Source organism: Biomphalaria glabrata, chromosome 8, assembly GCF_947242115.1.
Source record: "Biomphalaria glabrata chromosome 8, xgBioGlab47.1, whole genome shotgun sequence".
Classification (NCBI taxonomy): domain Eukaryota; kingdom Metazoa; phylum Mollusca; class Gastropoda; family Planorbidae; genus Biomphalaria; species Biomphalaria glabrata.
Genome location: NC_074718.1, coordinates 17940545 through 17957269, shown reverse-complemented (window position 1 = coordinate 17957269; position 16725 = coordinate 17940545).

The window sequence follows — 16725 nt, the reverse complement described above, 5'->3', positions numbered from 1 at the left end:
ACTTCTCGCTTAGACCAGTACAGACTTCTCGCTTAGACCAGTACAGACTTCTCGCTTAGACCAAGACAGACTTCTCGCTTAGACCAGTACAGACTTCTCGCTTAGACCAGTACAAACTTCTCGCTAAGACCAGTACAAACTTCTCGCTTAGACCAGTACAAACTTCTCGATTAGACCAGTACAGACTTCTCGCTTAGACCAGTACAAACTTCTCGCTTAGACCAGTACAAACTTCTCTCTTAGACCAGTACAGACTTCTCGCTTAGACCAGTACAAATTTCTCGCTTAGACCAGTACAGACTTCTCGCTTAGACCAGTACAGACTTCTCGCTTAGACCAGTACAGACTTCTCGCTTAGACCAGTACAGACTTCTCGCTTAGACCAGTACAGACTTCTCGCTTAGACCAGTACAAACATCTCTCTTAGACCAGTACAAACTTCTCTCTTAGACCAGTACAAACTTCTCTCTTAGACCAGTACAAACTTCTCGCTTAGACCAGCACAGACTTCTCGCTTAGACCAGTACAAACTTTTCGCTTAGACCAGTACAGACTTCTCTCTTAGACCAGTACAAACTTCTCGATTAGACCAGTACAGACTTCTCGCTTAGACCAGTACAAACTTCTCGCTTAGACCAGTACAAACTTCTCTCTTAGACCAGTACAAACTTCTCTCTTAGACCAGTACAGACTTCTCTCTTAGTCCAGTACAAACTTCTCGATTAGACCAGTACAGACTTCTCGCTTAGACCAGTACAAACTTCTCGCTTAGACCAGTACAAATTTCTCTCTTAGACCAGTACAGACTTCTCGCTTAGACCAGGACAGACTTCTCGCTTAGACCAGTACAGACTTCTCTCTTAGACCAGTACAGACTTCTCGCTTAGACCAGTACAGACTTCTCGCTTAGACCAGTACAGACTTCTCGCTTAGACCAGTACAGACTTCTCGCTTAGACCAGTACAGACTTCTCGCTTACACCAGGACAGACTTCTCGCTTAGACCAGTACAGACTTCTCGCTTAGACCAGTAGAAACATCTCTCTTAGACCAGTACAAACTTCTCTCTTAGACCAGTACAAACTTCTCTCTTAGACCAGTACAAACTTCTCGCTTAGACCAGCACAGACTTCTCTCTTAGACCAGTAAAAACTTCTCTCTTAGACCAGTACAAACTTCTCTCTTAGACCAGTACAAACTTCTCGCTTAGACCAGTACAAACTTCTCGCTTAGACCAGTACAAACTTTTCGCTTAGACCAGTACAGACTTCTCTCTTAGACCAGTACAAACTTCTCGCTTAGACCAGTACAGACTTCTCTCTTAGACCAGTACAAACTTCTCGCTTAGACCAGTACAGACTTCTCACTTAGACCAGTACAGACTTCTCGCTTAGACCAGTACAAACTTCTCGCTTAGACCAGTAGACCAGTACAAACTTCTCTCTTAGACCAGTACAGACTTCTCGCTTAGACCAGTACAGACTTCTCGCTTAGACCAGTACATACTTCTCGCTTAGACCAGTACAAACTTCTCTCTTAGACCAGTACAGACTTCTCTCTTAGACCAGCACAGACTTCTCGCTTAGACCAGTACAAACTTCTCGCTTAGACCAGTACAGACTTCTCGCTTAGACCAGGACAAACTTCTCTCTTAGACCAGGACAGACTTCTCGCTTAGACCAGTACAGACTTCTCGCTTAGACCAGGACAAACTTCTCTCTTAGACCAGTACAGACTTCTCGCTTAGACCAGTACAGACTTCTCGCTTAGATCAGAACAGACTTCTCGCTTAGACCAGGACAGACTTCTCGCTTAGACCAGTACAGACTTCTCTCTTAGACCAGTACAGACTTCTCGCTTAGACCAGTACAGACTTCTCTCTTAGACCAGTACAAACTTCTCTCTTAGACCAGGAAAGACTTCTCTCTTAGACCAGTACAGACTTCTCGCTTAGACCAGTACAGACTTCTCGCTTAGACCAGTACAGACTTCTCGCTTAGACCAGCACAGACTTCTCGCTTAGACCAGTACAAACTTCTCGCTTAGACCAGTACAGACTTCTCTCTTAGACCAGTACAAACTTCTCGCTTAGACCAGTACAAACTTCTCTCTTAGACCAGTATAGACTTCTCGCTTAGACCAGCACAGACTTCTCGCTTAGACCAGGACAGACTTCTCGCTTAGACCAGCACAGACTTCTCACTTAGACCAGTACAGACTTCTCTCTTAGACCAGTACATACTTCTCGCTTAGACCAGTACAGACTTCTCGCTTAGACCAGTACAAACTTCTCGCTTAGACCAGTACAAACTTCTCGCTTAGACCAGTACAGACTTCTCTCTTAGATCAGTACAAACTTCTCGCTTAGACCAGTACAAACTTTTCGCTTAGACCAGTACAAACTTCTCGCTTAGACCAGTACAGACTTCTCTCTTAGACCAGCACAGACTTCTCGCTTAGACCAGGACAGACTTCTTGCTTAGACCAGTACAGACTTCTCTCTTAGACCAGTACAGACTTCTCGCTTAGACCAGGATAGACTTCTCGCTTAGACCAGTACAGACTTCTCGCTTAGACCAGTACAGACTTCTCGCTTAGACCAGTACAAACTTCTCGCTTAGACCAGTAGACCAGTACAAACTTCTCTCTTAGACCAGTACAGACTTCTCGCTTAGACCAGTACAGACTTCTCGCTTAGACCAGTACATACTTCTCGCTTAGACCAGTACAAACTTCTCTCTTAGACCAGTACAGACTTCTCTCTTAGACCAGCACAGACTTCTCGCTTAGACCAGTACAAACTTCTCGCTTAGACCAGTACAGACTTCTCGCTTAGACCAGGACAAACTTCTCTCTTAGACCAGGACAGACTTCTCGCTTAGACCAGTACAGACTTCTCGCTTAGACCAGGACAAACTTCTCTCTTAGACCAGTACAGACTTCTCGCTTAGACCAGTACAGACTTCTCGCTTAGATCAGAACAGACTTCTCGCTTAGACCAGGACAGACTTCTCGCTTAGACCAGTACAGACTTCTCTCTTAGACCAGTACAGACTTCTCGCTTAGACCAGTACAGACTTCTCTCTTAGACCAGTACAAACTTCTCTCTTAGACCAGGAAAGACTTCTCTCTTAGACCAGTACAGACTTCTCGCTTAGACCAGTACAGACTTCTCGCTTAGACCAGTACAGACTTCTCGCTTAGACCAGCACAGACTTCTCGCTTAGACCAGTACAAACTTCTCGCTTAGACCAGTACAGACTTCTCTCTTAGACCAGTACAAACTTCTCGCTTAGACCAGTACAAACTTCTCTCTTAGACCAGTATAGACTTCTCGCTTAGACCAGCACAGACTTCTCGCTTAGACCAGTACAGACTTCTCGCTTAGACCAGTACAGACTTCTCGCTTAGACCAGTACAGACTTCTCGCTTAGACCAAGACAGACTTCTCGCTTAGACCAGTACAGACTTCTCGCTTAGACCAGTACAAACTTCTCGCTAAGACCAGTACAAACTTCTCGCTTAGACCAGTACAAACTTCTCGATTAGACCAGTACAGACTTCTCGCTTAGACCAGTACAAACTTCTCGCTTAGACCAGTACAAACTTCTCTCTTAGACCAGTACAGACTTCTCGCTTAGACCAGTACAAATTTCTCGCTTAGACCAGTACAGACTTCTCGCTTAGACCAGTACAGACTTCTCGCTTAGACCAGTACAGACTTCTCGCTTAGACCAGTACAGACTTCTCGCTTAGACCAGTACAGACTTCTCGCTTAGACCAGTACAAACATCTCTCTTAGACCAGTACAAACTTCTCTCTTAGACCAGTACAAACTTCTCTCTTAGACCAGTACAAACTTCTCGCTTAGACCAGCACAGACTTCTCGCTTAGACCAGTACAAACTTTTCGCTTAGACCAGTACAGACTTCTCTCTTAGACCAGTACAAACTTCTCGATTAGACCAGTACAGACTTCTCGCTTAGACCAGTACAAACTTCTCGCTTAGACCAGTACAAACTTCTCTCTTAGACCAGTACAAACTTCTCTCTTAGACCAGTACAGACTTCTCTCTTAGACCAGTACAAACTTCTCGATTAGACCAGTACAGACTTCTCGCTTAGACCAGTACAAACTTCTCGCTTAGACCAGTACAAATTTCTCTCTTAGACCAGTACAGACTTCTCGCTTAGACCAGGACAGACTTCTCGCTTAGACCAGTACAGACTTCTCTCTTAGACCAGTACAGACTTCTCGCTTAGACCAGTACAGACTTCTCGCTTAGACCAGTACAGACTTCTCGCTTAGACCAGTACAGACTTCTCGCTTAGACCAGTACAGACTTCTCGCTTAGACCAGGACAGACTTCTCGCTTAGACCAGTACAGACTTCTCGCTTAGACCAGTAGAAACATCTCTCTTAGACCAGTACAAACTTCTCTCTTAGACCAGTACAAACTTCTCTCTTAGACCAGTACAAACTTCTCGCTTAGACCAGCACAGACTTCTCTCTTAGACCAGTACAAACTTCTCTCTTAGACCAGTACAAACTTCTCTCTTAGACCAGTACAAACTTCTCGCTTAGACCAGTACAAACTTCTCGCTTAGACCAGTACAAACTTTTCGCTTAGACCAGTACAGACTTCTCTCTTAGACCAGTACAAACTTCTCGCTTAGACCAGTACAGACTTCTCTCTTAGACCAGTACAAACTTCTCGCTTAGACCAGTACAGACTTCTCACTTAGACCAGTACAGACTTCTCGCTTAGACCAGTACAAACTTCTCGCTTAGACCAGTAGACCAGTACAAACTTCTCTCTTAGACCAGTACAGACTTCTCGCTTAGACCAGTACAGACTTCTCGCTTAGACCAGTACATACTTCTCGCTTAGACCAGTACAAACTTCTCTCTTAGACCAGTACAGACTTCTCTCTTAGACCAGCACAGACTTCTCGCTTAGACCAGTACAAACTTCTCGCTTAGACCAGTACAGACTTCTCGCTTAGACCAGGACAAACTTCTCTCTTAGACCAGGACAGACTTCTCGCTTAGACCAGTACAGACTTCTCGCTTAGACCAGGACAAACTTCTCTCTTAGACCAGTACAGACTTCTCGCTTAGACCAGTACAGACTTCTCGCTTAGATCAGAACAGACTTCTCGCTTAGACCAGGACAGACTTCTCGCTTAGACCAGTACAGACTTCTCTCTTAGACCAGTACAGACTTCTCGCTTAGACCAGTACAGACTTCTCTCTTAGACCAGTACAAACTTCTCTCTTAGACCAGGAAAGACTTCTCTCTTAGACCAGTACAGACTTCTCGCTTAGACCAGTACAGACTTCTCGCTTAGACCAGTACAGACTTCTCGCTTAGACCAGCACAGACTTCTCGCTTAGACCAGTACAAACTTCTCGCTTAGACCAGTACAGACTTCTCTCTTAGACCAGTACAAACTTCTCGCTTAGACCAGTACAAACTTCTCTCTTAGACCAGTATAGACTTCTCGCTTAGACCAGCACAGACTTCTCGCTTAGACCAGGACAGACTTCTCGCTTAGACCAGCACAGACTTCTCACTTAGACCAGTACAGACTTCTCTCTTAGACCAGTACATACTTCTCGCTTAGACCAGTACAGACTTCTCGCTTAGACCAGTACAAACTTCTCGCTTAGACCAGTACAAACTTCTCGCTTAGACCAGTACAGACTTCTCTCTTAGATCAGTACAAACTTCTCGCTTAGACCAGTACAAACTTTTCGCTTAGACCAGTACAAACTTCTCGCTTAGACCAGTACAGACTTCTCTCTTAGACCAGCACAGACTTCTCGCTTAGACCAGGACAGACTTCTTGCTTAGACCAGTACAGACTTCTCTCTTAGACCAGTACAGACTTCTCGCTTAGACCAGGATAGACTTCTCGCTTAGACCAGTACAGACTTCTCGCTTAGACCAGTACAGACTTCTCGCTTAGACCAGTACAGACTTCTCGCTTAGACCAGGACAGACTTCTCACTTAGACCAGTACAGACTTCTCGCTCAGACCAGTACAAACTTCTCTCTTAGACCAGTACAAACTTCTCGCTTAGACCAGGACAGACTTCTCTCTTAGACCAGTACAGACTTCACTCTTAGACGAGCACAGACTTCTCTCTTAGACCAGTACAAACTTCTCGCTTAGACCAGAACAGACTTCTCGCTTAGACCAGTACAGACTTCTCTCTTAGACCAGTACAAACTTCTCGCTTAGACCAGGACAAACTTCTCTCTTAGACCAGTACAGACTTCTGTCTTAGACCAGTACAGACTTCTCTCTTAGACTAGTACAGACTTCTCGCTTAGACCAGTACAGACTTCTCGCTTAGACCAGTACAGACTTCTCGCTTAGACCAGTACAGACTTCTCGCTTAGACCAGTACAAACTTCTCGCTTAGACCAGTACAAACTTCTCGCTTAGACCAGTACAGACTTCTCTCTTAGACCAGTACAAACTTCTCGCTTAGACCAGTACAAACTTTACGCTTAGACCAGTACAAACTTCTCGCTTAGACCAGTACAGACTTCTCTCTTAGACCAGCACAGACTTCTCGCTTAGACCAGGACAGACTTCTTGCTTAGACCAGTACAGACTTCTCTCTTAGACTAGTACAGACTTCTCGCTTAGACCAGGACAGACTTCTCGCTTAGACCAGTACAGACTTCTCGCTTAGACCAGTACAGACTTCTCGCTTAGACCAGTACAGACTTCTCGCTTAGACCAGGACAGACTTCTCACTTAGACCAGTACAGACTTCTCGCTTAGACCAGTACAAACTTCTCTCTTAGACCAGTACAAACTTCTCGCTTAGACCAGGACAGACTTCTCGCTTAGACCAGGACAGACTTCTCTCTTAGACCAGTACAGACTTCACTCTTAGACGAGCACAGACTTCTCTCTTAGACCAGTACAAACTTCTCGCTTAGACCAGTACAGACTTCTCGCTTAGACCAGTACAGACTTCTCGCTTAGACCAGGACAGACTTCTCGCTTAGACCAGTACAGACTTCTCGCTTAGACCAGTACAAACTTCTCGCTAAGACCAGTACAAACTTCTCGCTTAGACCAGTACAAACTTCTCGATTAGACCAGTACAGACTTCTCGCTTAGACCAGTACAAACTTCTCGCTTAGACCAGTACAAACTTCTCTCTTAGACCAGTACAGACTTCTCGCTTAGACCAGTACAAATTTCTCGCTTAGACCAGTACAGACTTCTCGCTTAGACCAGTACAGACTTCTCGCTTAGACCAGTACAGACTTCTCGCTTAGACCAGTACAGACTTCTCGCTTAGACCAGTACAGACTTCTCGCTTAGACCAGTACAAACATCTCTCTTAGACCAGTACAAACTTCTCTCTTAGACCAGTACAAACTTCTCTCTTAGACCAGTACAAACTTCTCGCTTAGACCAGCACAGACTTCTCGCTTAGACCAGTACAAACTTTTCGCTTAGACCAGTACAGACTTCTCTCTTAGACCAGTACAAACTTCTCGATTAGACCAGTACAGACTTCTCGCTTAGACCAGTACAAACTTCTCGCTTAGACCAGTACAAACTTCTCTCTTAGACCAGTACAAACTTCTCTCTTAGACCAGTACAGACTTCTCTCTTAGACCAGTACAAACTTCTCGATTAGACCAGTACAGACTTCTCGCTTAGACCAGTACAAACTTCTCGCTTAGACCAGTACAAATTTCTCTCTTAGACCAGTACAGACTTCTCGCTTAGACCAGGACAGACTTCTCGCTTAGACCAGTACAGACTTCTCTCTTAGACCAGTACAGACTTCTCGCTTAGACCAGTACAGACTTCTCGCTTAGACCAGTACAGACTTCTCGCTTAGACCAGTACAGACTTCTCGCTTAGACCAGTACAGACTTCTCGCTTAGACCAGGACAGACTTCTCGCTTAGACCAGTACAGACTTCTCGCTTAGACCAGTAGAAACATCTCTCTTAGACCAGTACAAACTTCTCTCTTAGACCAGTACAAACTTCTCTCTTAGACCAGTACAAACTTCTCGCTTAGACCAGCACAGACTTCTCTCTTAGACCAGTACAAACTTCTCTCTTAGACCAGTACAAACTTCTCTCTTAGACCAGTACAAACTTCTCGCTTAGACCAGTACAAACTTCTCGCTTAGACCAGTACAAACTTTTCGCTTAGACCAGTACAGACTTCTCTCTTAGACCAGTACAAACTTCTCGCTTAGACCAGTACAGACTTCTCTCTTAGACCAGTACAAACTTCTCGCTTAGACCAGTACAGACTTCTCACTTAGACCAGTACAGACTTCTCGCTTAGACCAGTACAAACTTCTCGCTTAGACCAGTAGACCAGTACAAACTTCTCTCTTAGACCAGTACAGACTTCTCGCTTAGACCAGTACAGACTTCTCGCTTAGACCAGTACATACTTCTCGCTTAGACCAGTACAAACTTCTCTCTTAGACCAGTACAGACTTCTCTCTTAGACCAGCACAGACTTCTCGCTTAGACCAGTACAAACTTCTCGCTTAGACCAGTACAGACTTCTCGCTTAGACCAGGACAAACTTCTCTCTTAGACCAGGACAGACTTCTCGCTTAGACCAGTACAGACTTCTCGCTTAGACTAGGACAAACTTCTCTCTTAGACCAGTACAGACTTCTCGCTTAGACCAGTACAGACTTCTCGCTTAGATCAGAACAGACTTCTCGCTTAGACCAGGACAGACTTCTCGCTTAGACCAGTACAGACTTCTCTCTTAGACCAGTACAGACTTCTCGCTTAGACCAGTACAGACTTCTCTCTTAGACCAGTACAAACTTCTCTCTTAGACCAGGAAAGACTTCTCTCTTAGACCAGTACAGACTTCTCGCTTAGACCAGTACAGACTTCTCGCTTAGACCAGTACAGACTTCTCGCTTAGACCAGCACAGACTTCTCGCTTAGACCAGTACAAACTTCTCGCTTAGACCAGTACAGACTTCTCTCTTAGACCAGTACAAACTTCTCGCTTAGACCAGTACAAACTTCTCTCTTAGACCAGTATAGACTTCTCGCTTAGACCAGCACAGACTTCTCGCTTAGACCAGGACAGACTTCTCGCTTAGACCAGCACAGACTTCTCACTTAGACCAGTACAGACTTCTCTCTTAGACCAGTACATACTTCTCGCTTAGACCAGTACAGACTTCTCGCTTAGACCAGTACAAACTTCTCGCTTAGACCAGTACAAACTTCTCGCTTAGACCAGTACAGACTTCTCTCTTAGATCAGTACAAACTTCTCGCTTAGACCAGTACAAACTTTTCGCTTAGACCAGTACAAACTTCTCGCTTAGACCAGTACAGACTTCTCTCTTAGACCAGCACAGACTTCTCGCTTAGACCAGGACAGACTTCTTGCTTAGACCAGTACAGACTTCTCTCTTAGACCAGTACAGACTTCTCGCTTAGACCAGGATAGACTTCTCGCTTAGACCAGTACAGACTTCTCGCTTAGACCAGTACAGACTTCTCGCTTAGACCAGTACAGACTTCTCGCTTAGACCAGGACAGACTTCTCACTTAGACCAGTACAGACTTCTCGCTTAGACCAGTACAAACTTCTCTCTTAGACCAGTACAAACTTCTCGCTTAGACCAGGACAGACTTCTCTCTTAGACCAGTACAGACTTCACTCTTAGACGAGCAAAGACTTCTCTCTTAGACCAGTACAAACTTCTCGCTTAGACCAGAACAGACTTCTCGCTTAGACCAGTACAGACTTCTCTCTTAGACCAGTACAAACTTCTCGCTTAGACCAGGACAAACTTCTCTCTTAGACCAGTACAGACTTCTGTCTTAGACCAGTACAGACTTCTCTCTTAGACCAGTACAGACTTCTCGCTTAGACCAGTACAGACTTCTCGCTTAGACCAGTACAGACTTCTCGCTTAGACCAGTACAGACTTCTCGCTTAGACCAGTACAAACTTCTCGCTTAGACCAGTACAAACTTCTCGCTTAGACCAGTACAGACTTCTCTCTTAGACCAGTACAAACTTCTCGCTTAGACCAGTACAAACTTTACGCTTAGACCAGTACAAACTTCTCGCTTAGACCAGTACAGACTTCTCTCTTAGACCAGCACAGACTTCTCGCTTAGACCAGGACAGACTTCTTGCTTAGACCAGTACAGACTTCTCTCTTAGACTAGTACAGACTTCTCGCTTAGACCAGGACAGACTTCTCGCTTAGACCAGTACAGACTTCTCGCTTAGACCAGTACAGACTTCTCGCTTAGACCAGTACAGACTTCTCGCTTAGACCAGGACAGACTTCTCACTTAGACCAGTACAGACTTCTCGCTTAGACCAGTACAAACTTCTCTCTTAGACCAGTACAAACTTCTCGCTTAGACCAGGACAGACTTCTCGCTTAGACCAGGACAGACTTCTCTCTTAGACCAGTACAGACTTCACTCTTAGACGAGCACAGACTTCTCTCTTAGACCAGTACAGACTTCTCTCTTAGACCAGTACAAACTTCTCGATTAGACCAGTACAGACTTCTCGCTTAGACCAGTACAAACTTCTCGCTTAGACCAGTACAAACTTCTCTCTTAGACCAGTACAAACTTCTCTCTTAGACCAGTACAGACTTCTCTCTTAGACCAGTACAAACTTCTCGATTAGACCAGTACAGACTTCTCGCTTAGACCAGTACAAACTTCTCGCTTAGACCAGTACAAATTTCTCTCTTAGACCAGTACAGACTTCTCGCTTAGACCAGGACAGACTTCTCGCTTAGACCAGTACAGACTTCTCTCTTAGACCAGTACAGACTTCTCGCTTAGACCAGTACAGACTTCTCGCTTAGACCAGTACAGACTTCTCGCTTAGACCAGTACAGACTTCTCGCTTAGACCAGTACAGACTTCTCGCTTAGACCAGGACAGACTTCTCGCTTAGACCAGTACAGACTTCTCGCTTAGACCAGTAGAAACATCTCTCTTAGACCAGTACAAACTTCTCTCTTAGACCAGTACAAACTTCTCTCTTAGACCAGTACAAACTTCTCGCTTAGACCAGCACAGACTTCTCTCTTAGACCAGTACAAACTTCTCTCTTAGACCAGTACAAACTTCTCTCTTAGACCAGTACAAACTTCTCGCTTAGACCAGTACAAACTTCTCGCTTAGACCAGTACAAACTTTTCGCTTAGACCAGTACAGACTTCTCTCTTAGACCAGTACAAACTTCTCGCTTAGACCAGTACAGACTTCTCTCTTAGACCAGTACAAACTTCTCGCTTAGACCAGTACAGACTTCTCACTTAGACCAGTACAGACTTCTCGCTTAGACCAGTACAAACTTCTCGCTTAGACCAGTAGACCAGTACAAACTTCTCTCTTAGACCAGTACAGACTTCTCGCTTAGACCAGTACAGACTTCTCGCTTAGACCAGTACATACTTCTCGCTTAGACCAGTACAAACTTCTCTCTTAGACCAGTACAGACTTCTCTCTTAGACCAGCACAGACTTCTCGCTTAGACCAGTACAAACTTCTCGCTTAGACCAGTACAGACTTCTCGCTTAGACCAGGACAAACTTCTCTCTTAGACCAGGACAGACTTCTCGCTTAGACCAGTACAGACTTCTCGCTTAGACTAGGACAAACTTCTCTCTTAGACCAGTACAGACTTCTCGCTTAGACCAGTACAGACTTCTCGCTTAGATCAGAACAGACTTCTCGCTTAGACCAGGACAGACTTCTCGCTTAGACCAGTACAGACTTCTCTCTTAGACCAGTACAGACTTCTCGCTTAGACCAGTACAGACTTCTCTCTTAGACCAGTACAAACTTCTCTCTTAGACCAGGAAAGACTTCTCTCTTAGACCAGTACAGACTTCTCGCTTAGACCAGTACAGACTTCTCGCTTAGACCAGTACAGACTTCTCGCTTAGACCAGCACAGACTTCTCGCTTAGACCAGTACAAACTTCTCGCTTAGACCAGTACAGACTTCTCTCTTAGACCAGTACAAACTTCTCGCTTAGACCAGTACAAACTTCTCTCTTAGACCAGTATAGACTTCTCGCTTAGACCAGCACAGACTTCTCGCTTAGACCAGGACAGACTTCTCGCTTAGACCAGCACAGACTTCTCACTTAGACCAGTACAGACTTCTCTCTTAGACCAGTACATACTTCTCGCTTAGACCAGTACAGACTTCTCGCTTAGACCAGTACAAACTTCTCGCTTAGACCAGTACAAACTTCTCGCTTAGACCAGTACAGACTTCTCTCTTAGATCAGTACAAACTTCTCGCTTAGACCAGTACAAACTTTTCGCTTAGACCAGTACAAACTTCTCGCTTAGACCAGTACAGACTTCTCTCTTAGACCAGCACAGACTTCTCGCTTAGACCAGGACAGACTTCTTGCTTAGACCAGTACAGACTTCTCTCTTAGACCAGTACAGACTTCTCGCTTAGACCAGGATAGACTTCTCGCTTAGACCAGTACAGACTTCTCGCTTAGACCAGTACAGACTTCTCGCTTAGACCAGTACAGACTTCTCGCTTAGACCAGGACAGACTTCTCACTTAGACCAGTACAGACTTCTCGCTTAGACCAGTACAAACTTCTCTCTTAGACCAGTACAAACTTCTCGCTTAGACCAGGACAGACTTCTCTCTTAGACCAGTACAGACTTCACTCTTAGACGAGCAAAGACTTCTCTCTTAGACCAGTACAAACTTCTCGCTTAGACCAGAACAGACTTCTCGCTTAGACCAGTACAGACTTCTCTCTTAGACCAGTACAAACTTCTCGCTTAGACCAGGACAAACTTCTCTCTTAGACCAGTACAGACTTCTGTCTTAGACCAGTACAGACTTCTCTCTTAGACCAGTACAGACTTCTCGCTTAGACCAGTACAGACTTCTCGCTTAGACCAGTACAGACTTCTCGCTTAGACCAGTACAGACTTCTCGCTTAGACCAGTACAAACTTCTCGCTTAGACCAGTACAAACTTCTCGCTTAGACCAGTACAGACTTCTCTCTTAGACCAGTACAAACTTCTCGCTTAGACCAGTACAAACTTTACGCTTAGACCAGTACAAACTTCTCGCTTAGACCAGTACAGACTTCTCTCTTAGACCAGCACAGACTTCTCGCTTAGACCAGGACAGACTTCTTGCTTAGACCAGTACAGACTTCTCTCTTAGACTAGTACAGACTTCTCGCTTAGACCAGGACAGACTTCTCGCTTAGACCAGTACAGACTTCTCGCTTAGACCAGTACAGACTTCTCGCTTAGACCAGTACAGACTTCTCGCTTAGACCAGGACAGACTTCTCACTTAGACCAGTACAGACTTCTCGCTTAGACCAGTACAAACTTCTCTCTTAGACCAGTACAAACTTCTCGCTTAGACCAGGACAGACTTCTCGCTTAGACCAGGACAGACTTCTCTCTTAGACCAGTACAGACTTCACTCTTAGACGAGCACAGACTTCTCTCTTAGACCAGTACAAACTTCTCGCTTAGACCAGTACAGACTTCTCGCTTAGACCAGTACAGACTTCTCTCTTAGACCAGTACAAACTTCTCGCTTAGACCAGGACAAACTTCTCTCTTAGACCAGTACAGACTTCTGTCTTAGACCAGTACAGACTTCTCTCTTAGACCAGTACAGACTTCTCGCTTAGACCAGTACAGACTTCTCGCTTAGACCAGTACAGACTTCTCGCATTAAGAGAGACAACTGAGAAAGAGCAAACATATACAACTGGAAATGAAATTGAAAGAAAAAAAATCAAATACAAAGCAACAGAAGTCAGTTTAGTATTCAAAGGAAAAAAAGGTTCAACTAGAAATCCCTGGCCAACGCTTAGTAAAGAGGAGGGGGAATGAGTTTCACTTGATACTGAGAGGTCATGGAGGATACAACAATATTTAAATGAGTTTCACTTGATACTGAGAGGTCATGGAGGATACAACAATATTTAAATGAGTTTCACTTGATACTGAGAGGTCATGGAGGATACAACAATATTTAAATGAGTTTCACTTGATACTGAGAGGTCATGGAGGATACAACAATATTTAAATGAGTTTCACTTGATACTGAGAGGTCATGGAGGATACAACAATATTTAAATGAGTTTCACTTGATACTGAGAGGTCATGGAGGATACAACAATATTTAAAAAAATGAAAATTTGAAAACAAAATAAAGAAAAAGTTTCTTGTCTATATTTACGTTTATTTAGCTCAAGACAAAAAAAAATTACATTTATGTGCCTTTGAAGTCATCTTAGTTCCCTAAGTCATTTTAGATCTTTTAAGTCACCTAAGCTCTTTAAGTCACCCTAGTTCTCTAAGTCATTTTTAGTTCTTTAAGTCATCTTAGTTCTTTAAGTCATTTTATTTCTTTAAGTCATCTTAGTTCTTTAAGTCATCTTTGTTCTTTAAGTCATCTTAGTTCTTTATGTCATCTTAGTTCTCTGTATTTAAAAGTCATAGCTATTGTTCGTTATATGTGAACTGGAAGCAAGGAGCTTCGTCTTGTAAGGATTTATACGTTAATCAATGTCCTCACTACAACATTGTTTCAGTTTAGTTCTACCTAAGTATGTCACAATCCTTAATTTGTAGGCTTACTTGTATACATTGAACAACCCCACCCCCCTCTGTTAGGAATACACTGGGGGTCACAGCTGATGAAGAATTCCCATGTGACTAGGGGGTCAATATTGAACATTAGCATAATGTTATAATTTCTTTAATTAACACAGGGGTATTTCAGAGGGTCTAGTGTTTGAGCCCCATCTGGAACAAACTGACCGTTCATTAGGGTCAAACACTGGACTGTACTTTTCACTCTCTGGGACAAACGTCCAGTGTTATCTTTGACAACACGCCTACCCCTCCCCCCCCAAGACTCACTCATCCTCTTCTAATTTACTCAACTTAGTATTTCAATCATTCTCCCCCCCCCCTCTCTGTCATTCCCACACATCCTTCTCATTCATGTCAAACCCAGTGTCCGAGATCCCTCTCTGCTAGCCAGTGGTCAGCCGGTCACTCATGGTGACTGGTCTAGATGGATGGCTGACCACAGATGACTAAATCATCCGGACAGGAAAATCATTAAACCTGTTCGATACTGCATACAGTAAAAGAATGGGAAGAGACGTTATGATTCCATGTGCCTTTGAAAATGTTGAAGTTAGTGCCATAGTGCCAAGCAGGCTCGGACCTCCTCGTCTTTTGTCGGTTTCTGAAAACATTTGAAACATTTTCTTTATTCCAAGTAAATGTATGAATGATCTCCCCTCCACCCCTCTAGCTGTTGGACCTCTGAGACATACACATGAAGACAGATGGTGATAGGAATGTGACAGCTCTAAAGAACATCACAGTCGTGACTAGAACTAAATGTGGCCTAAGAAGACATTGTGAGCCTTATGAAGTGCATCACATTCAAAGAAATATTCTAAAAACTATGCAGATTTTAAAAAGCATTTTTTAAACTTGTGAAAACTTTATAACCCTTTCAGAATATTTAATAGCTTTCCAGTGTATATGATAATCTGTAGTGTTTAAATTATGAATGTAACTACAACAATACTGAATTAAAAAAAAAAAATTGGAATCGAATATTGTGTACCATTAAAAGGTAGGTTACAGCATTGATGTCAACGCTTACACTCGATACTAGCAGCACCACCACAAACCACTATAGCGCCATCAACATGTGAGTTAAAAAAAAATGAGAGAGAAACTTCTTAGAAGAAAAAAAAAACCTTTTGGCTTATTAAAACGTTCCACAAAAAGGCTTTAAAACACTTGGTTTTATTTTAACAACATTTCTAAGTTGAAACAAAGGTTTCTTTTTATCGTCCAACCCTCCCCCACCCTTTTTATTTTTCTCTATTCTCATCACTACGAGCCCAAACCCCCCTCTCTGTGACAATATTTACTCTGGTAACCTTAACTAAATTGCCAAATATTGATTTCTGTTGACCGTTACCGTTGCCCGACCTCCAGCATACTGCATCCACACTCCGCTGGCGACATAAATATCTGAAGATAACGTCCAGACTTAAGAGCAGGAGAGAATGAAGGTCAAGGTTGATGCCCCCCCCCCCAAAAAAAAAAATTCTTCCTAAACCCATTTCAGACTCTCCTCTCCTCCTAAACGACAGTCCAAAGCGCTAGTCCTGCATTGAGTCCTTCCTACAACGGTTGATAGAGAGATGGCCATCTCCTGAAGTTCGGCACTGAGTTGTAGTGCATGTCGCTATAACTCACGCTCGGAAATTACACTGGACATGGAATAGAAATCGGCTGACCGTTTCCTCTCAAAAGTCCATTTGTTTCTCTTGCTTCAATAACTGGTCAGTGTTGTGGCGTGTGAGACCAGGAGTCAATAGCCACTGGCCGCGGTGTTCACTTGGGCTGAAAGATTTCAATGTTTTTCTTGTTTAAACTTCATTGAACAAAGTGCACTACCTCCTACCAGCTTGCAGCCTCCTACAAGGACATTTAGTAGAGCTGAGTTTATGGCACAAAATAAATGTATGGGCCAGATCTAATGACTTACATGTAATCAATGTTCACTGTTTGACGGTGTTAATTACTCTCTTCTGAATGTTGTCGTAACAACAACAGACTGCTTACAGAAGAACAAAAGTATGAGTAGTAATTAGGAAG